Source organism: Capra hircus, chromosome 11, assembly GCF_001704415.2.
Source record: "Capra hircus breed San Clemente chromosome 11, ASM170441v1, whole genome shotgun sequence".
Classification (NCBI taxonomy): Eukaryota; Metazoa; Chordata; class Mammalia; order Artiodactyla; family Bovidae; genus Capra; species Capra hircus.
The window spans coordinates 23807719-23816014 of record NC_030818.1 but is presented as its reverse complement, the minus strand read 5'-3'; positions in this window follow the sequence as shown (position 1 = coordinate 23816014).

Here is an 8296-nt window from a genome sequence, read left to right as displayed (position 1 = left end):
CCATAATGTTTTGCATTTACATTCAGTACAAGTAGACTTGTTGACTTCTGGGTACAATCATTTAATGCTGCAAACCAGCATCTGTTATGTTCCTGCTCTTTACAGATTGGGCTGCTTCAACATTTTATAGGCATTTATGACAGTATAACTTCAATTGTTGTCCAGGTACAGACTGTCCAGAGGGTAGGTTTCCTTGTATTGTTGGCACTTTATTTCATGAAATGACATGGCTTAAAGTGACAGGAAGTGACCTGAAGCCTCTCCTCTTGCCTAGAGAGCAGGCTGTAGCTAGCCTCAGCCATGAGGTATAGGTAATGAATACAGTGTCCTCAATATGGTACTTTGAGAGTGAGGGAGCCTTAGGTCACCTTAGTCCAGAGAAGTCACAATTTACCTGACCTCTTAATCCACTAGAATAGAAAATTTTGTGGGAATGACCTTTCTGGTCTCAGAAGCTGGAAAGAAATAAAAACATTTAAATCACATCACATTATTCCCTTAATTAAATTCCTCTAGAAAGTGGAGAGTGAAAAAGTTGGCTTAAAGCTCAACATTCAGAAAACTAAGATCATGGCATCTGGTCCCATCACTTCATGGGAAATAGATGGGGAAACAGTGGAAACTGTCAGATTTTATTTTTTTGGGCTCCAAAATCACTGCAGATGGTGACTGCAGTCATGAAATTAAAAGATGCTTACTCCTTGGAAGGAAAGTTATGACCAACCTACATAACATATTGAAAAGCAGAGACATTACTTTGCCAACAAATGTCCATCTAGTCAAGGCTATGGTTTTTCCAGTGGTCATGTATGGATGTGAGAGTTGGACTGTGAAGAAAGCTGAGCACCAAAGAATTGATGCTTTTGAACTGTGGTGTTGGAGAAGGCTCTTGAGAGTCCCTTGGGCTGCAAGGAGATCCAACCAGTCCATTCTGAAGGAGATCAGCCCTGGCATTTCTTTGGAGAGAATGATGCTGAAGCTGAAACTCCAGTACTTTGGCCACCTCATGTGAAGAGTTGACTCATTGAAAAAGGCTCTGATGCTGGGAGGGATTTGGGGCAGGAGGAGAAGGGGACAATGGAGGATGAGATGGCTGGATGGCATCGCTGACTTGATGGATGCTAGTCTGAGTGAACTCCGGGAGTTGGTGATGGACAGGGAGGCCTGGCATGCTGCAATTCATGGGGTTGCAAAGAGTCGGACATGACTGAGCAAATGAACTGAACTGAACTGAGTGGCTTTTCATTGTATTTAGAATAATATCCAACTCCTTACAATGGCTTTTGAGATCCTCCCTAATCTGTTCCTGCTTTTTCTGATTTCCTCTCCAACCATTTCCCCTCCTCTCCCATGGGATCTAGTCATTCTGAGATTCTTTCTGTTTCTAGAGTGTGCCAAGTTCCTTCTCCTTTAGTGTGGCTCTTCCTGTTCTCCCTGCCTAGAACATTGATCCATGAGCACTTACTTCTTGTTATTCAGTCTCATTTCAATGTCATTTCCCTTGAGAGCTGTTTCTGACCCCCTAAGATAAGCTATAGTCACCTCTTAAATCTCTAGCACATCCTGTGTTTTATTTTCTTCACAGCATTGAACGCTTTCTGAAATTATATCACTTAGCCTTTAACTTGTTTATTATCAACACCCCTCCTGCAGAATGTAAGTTTCATGACTGTAGAGGGTTTGTGTGTCTTGTTTGCTGTTGCATCTCCACTGCCTACACTGGTGCCTGACCTACAGTCAGGCGCTCAATACATATTTAAATAAATAAGTTGTGGAAATAAGCAATAGAGAAATGGAAAACAGAAATGAGGTTTGAACTGATTGCCTTTATATTCACAGATATGCAGTGCATCATTTTTTTCAGTTATTAATGATTTGCTAATGGGAACAATCTACAAATTGTGTCATCAAAAGATTTCAAGTTTGGCCTTATGACCCAGCAATCCCACTGCTGGGCATACACACCGAGGAAACCAGAATTGAAAGAGACACATGTACCCCAATGTTCATCGCAGCACTGTTTATAATAGCCAGGACATGGAAACAACCTAGATGTCCATCAGCAGATGAATGGATAAGAAAGCTGTGGTACATATACACAATGGAGTATTACTCAGCCGTTAAAAAGAATACATTTGAATCAGTTCTGATGAGATGGATGAAACTGGAGCTGATTATACAGAGTGAAGTAAGCCAGAAAGAAAAACACCAATACAGTATACTAACACATATATAAGGAATTTAGAAAGATGGCAATGACGACCCTTTTAAGCAAAATAGACACAGATGTGTATAATGGACTTTTGGACTCAGAGGGAGAGGGAGAGGGTGGGATGATTTGGGAGAATGGCATTGTAACATGTATACTATCATGTAAGAATCAAATCGCCAGTCTATGTCTGATGCAGGATACAGCATGCTTGGGGCTGGTGCATGGGGATGACCCAGAGGGATGTTGTGGGGAGGGAGGTGGGAGGGGGGTTCATGTTTGGGAACGCATGTACACCTATGGTGGATTCATGTCAATGTATGGCAAAACAAATACAGTATTGTAAAGTAAAATAAAGTAAAAATAAAAATTAAAAATAAAAAGATTTCAAGTTTGTTTTCCCTTTCTCTGAGTCAGAACACTGGCCAATGATATCAAATGAGAATATGTATGTCTCCATGCACTTTCTATGTAGTTTAGAGCTTACTTTTGGTATTTACACCATGTTGGTCTAGACTTGCTCTCAGAAAATCCCAGGCAAATGAACTTGAATAAGAGACCTCCAATAAAGATTTTATTACTATAAAAACTCACAGTTATTTTCAAATATGATTGGGACCTAATGATTTTATAAACTGTCAAATTACATTAACAAGAACTATTTTTTGAAGATGGGCTCTAAATCTATTGTATGAACCAGATCTGCCTAGATTTAAGCAGTAATATACCCTTGGTAAAGCATAGATTACTTCAGTCAAAATAGCTGTACCAAGCAAAAGTTTCTGGCAAGATGATTAATTCTGCAAATGGGTGAAAGAAATAATAACCTGGTTCCCAAGATTGCTGTCACTAAGCCTTGAGAGGTGGCAGTGAAGGGAAGAGGAAGATGGTTGCTGGGTCCCCAGTGGAAATATTGGGTTGGCCAAAATGTTAGTTCAAGTTTTTTGTGTTACGGCAAAACCAGAATGAACTTTTGGGCCAACCCAATATCACCGCAATAGACCTCAGCCTCCTTACCCTGTCTCTTTACTTCTGACTCTGCAAAAATAACCTAACAGAGGCACTTGCATGATAAATGCCTGCAGGAAAGATTAAAATTCTTTATTCAAAGGGAACAATAGACTATCTCATTTGATGTTTACTCACTGTGGAAATGGAATTAACTTTATTCTGCAGACCATACAGAATAAAGAAGATGGCAGAGGTATAGAGACTTGCCATTCCTTTTTAGAGAGTTTAATTTAACAAAAATGAGACTGCATTTTCTTCCAAGAAATTAGCTTCTTAAAATAGATGAAGAATCTGGAATGAGCATTTGAGGGAGCATAACATTTGCTTTTGACTAATATATAAAAATAAGTATGTCAAGATCACTTAAATCTAAACTAAAATACAAAGGATGATTAATTCTTCAGGGATGTTTTAATTTTGCATACCTATGTGTTAGTTTTGTGTGCGTTGTATGAAATAAACAGCAATTCTTTTTTTCTGTCTTTTTGAAATATCAGGATTTTAGTAATGCCTTTTAACTTAAGATCGGTTGCTGTCATTCCAGTATATTTAGGTCTGGTGACTCAGAAAGCTATTTGGGCTTTGTTAAACTTCAGATGAAACATGTGTATACCTGTGGTGAATTCATGTTGATGTACGGTAAAACCAATACAATATTGTAAAGTAATTAACCTCCAATAAAATAAATAAATTTATATTAAAAAAACTTCAAATGTTATCCTACATTAAGAGCTAAGGATTGTTGAGGTTAATTTGTATTCTATTGCTATTTTTCTTCACCACTGAGCAACTGAAATTTTCTAAACTACTCGTATTCCATTTCAGCAGGATTTATGTTTTCAGAATAATAGCTAAAAAAAAATTGAAAGATGCATTAGGAAAAAAGTAGAACACAAGATATTGTATTGTTACTACCTGTATAATTCATCTTTTTATCCAAAAGAATCAATTTTCTTTGTACTCCAATTTTTATCTTTTAGTTTATAAAGTAAATACTTAATGTGAAGCTTATAGGTTTCTCCAAATGCCTCCTTTTCTTCTTAAAATGGACTGTTTAGTTTGTTTATTTGTATGATGGCTTTGATTCGGAGGAAAAAAAAAGCCACTAAGTAAGCATTGCTTCCTGCTGAAAGAGTGACATAGCAGACAGATTACATACTCAGGGCTCAGATTTCAAAGAAAACTTTAATATCAATTTGTGAGATCTGCATCAAGAAATGAATAGATTCTTGCTAAAAAGTGAAAATCCTGATAAAGCACAAATTATTTCAAATTATCCCCACTTTAGTAGACAATATAATTAGGAATTTTTGAGTCTTGGATTTCTACTTTGTAACCCTTTCTGTCATGCAAGTTCTAATACTAGAACATTCCCTTAATCTTGATATCTGACTTACGATCCTGATAATACCCTATTCAACATAGTACCCTTGATACTGATTCAATAGCACAGTCACCTTGCGTGTGTGTAATGGAGCAATCACATGTGAGAATTAATATTTTTGTTCTCAATTTGCACTTAAGGAGAAATCAAGGACCTCATAAATTCAGTTCAGTCTATAGCCTGTTGCATATAGAAACTTCATCTTGGTCAGTGGCTTAAGTTCTGACTCAAATTTTTTTCATCCTTAAACTGCATCAGTTTTCCTGGAAGACCAGTTTTATATCTCTCTCCTCAATGGGAAAGGTAACAAAAAAACAATAATCTCTTAACTTCCTCTTTCATTGAAAAAGAGGATGTCTTCATTTTCCCCTAATAGTTTCTCACCCTGAGGTGGAGAAGTTGCAAATCATAGGAAGTACCCACTGGTAAGTTCTTGGCTGTAGTAGAACAGTATGGCTCTCAGCATCTCTCATTGGCTATACTTCCCATAGGGCTTGGCAGTTAAGTGGAGTCTGTTTACTTTGGCAGTGGCTCTCCCAGGGCCTCCTAAACTGGTGCTGTGTGCCCTCTACTCTTGGTCAGCTCAGAGTGACTCTCTCCAGCCTACCTACTAGAAGATTATTTATAGTAGTCCCCCTTCTGAGGAACCATTTCCTTAAAAAAGAAATATTTCTGAATACTTTTGAGTTGTACTAGCGAAGCATAGCCCTTCTTCAGGGCATCTTCTCCAGGGATTGAACATGAGTCTCCAGCACTGCAGGCAGATTCTTTACCGTCTGAGCCATCACAGAAGTCCAGCATAGCCCTATATCAAGGAAATAAAGTAACTGATTAGAAGAAATTGAAATTCCATTAAAACAGTGTAAGGGTGTTTCATTATGAAGAAAGAGGGATATTTCAGAGAAGCGAAGGTAGGATATACAACTGAACACCAAGAAAAATCAGACCTGAGAGCAGGGGTGCCAGCAAAAACCAGAAACTTTTCTCCCTTTAAAGAGCCTAAGCTACTCCATCTTGTAAAAGAGCTCCATTTTGCAAAGGTACCGGGCAAACAGACTTAGATTTTGGATATTGCCTAAACTTGCCCCACTGTGCACGAGCAAATTGGCCCTTAGGTTAAACCTCCTGACTTTAAGTTCAAGAATTTGTGATTTACCTTGGAAGTAATGATTTACCTTTGTGATTTACCTTGGAAGTAATGAGTTACCTTTGTGATTTACCTTGGAAGTAATGAGTTACATTTGTGATTTACCTTGAAAGTAATGAGTCACCGTGGAAGTAAAAAAAAAAAAAAAAACAATCAGAAATCCACACACAACCCTATAGAATAGGGTAACCAATCAGTAGTCCTTCAGCCTGAACACCCCCTTTGTTACCCTTTCACCTGAATATTCCCTATATAAGCAGTGTAACCCAAAACTCGGGGCTCCTCTCCTTAGCTGCTGTGTCAGTAACGGTGGGAGCCCCAGCTCGAGCTTGGTAATAAAAACTCTCTTGCTTTTGCATTGGATACCGGCTCCCTGAAGGTCATTGGGAGATTTCGTGACTTGGACATAACACCTTACCCTTTCCACTTATATAGGTGTCTTGTCTGTCCTTTTGCTACAGATGCAGTCTTGCTGGTCATCGGTATATACGGTCTGAGCATGGTTTCCCCAGCTTCTAAGTTTATGAGAACATCTAGATCCAGAGGCTGTTTCCAACTGTTACGTCTTAATCTCCAATCACACTTCTTAGTTTGAAATCCTGAGAGAGAGAATACATCTTGCCCATAGACCAGAGACCTGAAACTCGGTTTCATCCATTGTGGTCAGGATTGGTAGAATGTGATAGAAATATGGTGTCAGGGTCCAACTGTATTAACTGAGGCTATCAGTGGGAATGGCAGTTTGCCAAAAAGAAAATGTAGAATAAACAGGCTTGCTGCTTGAAGTGTGTACTCTAACTATAGTTTAGTGTTATGATCCTTGGTGCCTGTTAATTTTTTTATTTCAAAGAGGGGCCTACATCTGGTGAGTTTCCTTTGCCTTAAAGAGTATGCCTAACTGGTCAAGATTGCTAAGTTCTCACCCTCCTGTCTTTTTGATATTAGGGGATCTTGGCAACAGCTCCAAATTCCTCTTGAAACATTCAATCCACAGGGTACAAGACCACTTCCAGTTAAGGCCAGGGTGTCCCAAAGTAAACATGCAAACAGAATTATAATAAACACTCAAGTCTATAAGAAATAAGTAATTATGAAGCTTGATATCAGATTTTCTGCCTTAGTATACTAGAGGTATAATTACTATTTCTGAGCATACCAAAGGAAATGGTATTTATTTCCTAGGGCTGCTGTAAGTAAGTGCCACACATTGGGTGGCTTAAAACATCAGAAATCTATCATTTTGCAGTTCTGGATGCTAGAAGTCTGAAATATGGCTGTTAGCAGGGTTGGTTGTTTTTGCAATGGACCACATTGTGTACCCCACCCCCTAGTTCAAATATTGAGGCCTGATCCCTAATGTGATTGTATTTGTTTATAGAATGTTTAGAAGCTAAAGTTTTTTAGAAGGTTATAGGATTTTTAATTAGAATTAAAGGAAGTCATCAGGGTAAAGCCCCAATCCTCTAGAACTGTTGGCTTTATATAAGAAGAGAAAGAGAGTGAAACATCTTAGATTTCTCAACCTTCCAGAACTGTGAGAGAAAATTCTGTTGTTTAAGCCATCCAGTCCATAGTGTATTTTTTAATGGCATCCTAAGGAGACTAATATAGGGAGATTCTGTTTCTTGCTTTTCTCCTTGCTTTGGCATTTGCTGAGAATCATTTGGTGGTATTGGTCTGTAGATATATCACTCCAGTCCCTGCCTTTACCATCATGTCGTGTATTTCTGTCTCTGTTTAGACAAGGATATCTGTCATTGGATTAGGGTTCTTCCAAATTCACTATGACCTCATCTTGTTGATTACATCTCAAAAAACCCTATTTTCAATAAAGTTCACAGATACCAAAGGTCAGGACCTCTGCATATCTTCTTAACAAACACAGCCTGCAACAGAGATCCTGCTTCAGAGTTACATACATTTCTCTTGTTGTTTGTTGGGAGAGGCAGTCCACCAAGGGCCCCTGAATGATCAAAATACAAGGTCTGATATGCTCTAATCCTGAGCCATTTCTGTAGCTGATTGAGCAAGCAATGAAGCCAATCCCAATGCCATGACTATCTGACCTCTCTCCGTGTGGGAGAGGGACAGGCTTATTTGCTGCTTGCTGTTGGTGGGAATGCAAACTAGTACAGCCGCTATGGAGAACAGTGTGGAGATTCCTTAAAAAACTGCAAATAGAACTGCCTTATGACCCAGCAATCCAACTGCTGGGCATACACACCGAGGAAACCAGAACTGAAAAAGACACGTGTATCCCAATGTTCATTGCAGCACTGTTTATGATAGCCAGGACATGGAAACAACCTAGATGTCCATCAGCAGATGAATGGATAAGAAAGCTGTGGTACATATATACAATGGAGTATTACTCAGCCATTAAAAAGAATATATCTGAATCAGTTCTAATGAGGTGGATGAAACTGGAGCCTATTATACAGGATGAAGTAAGCCAAAGAGAGGCAATGCCAAAGAATGCTCAAACTACCGCACAACTGCACTCATCTCACACGCTAGTAAAGTAATGCTCAAAATTCTCCAAGCC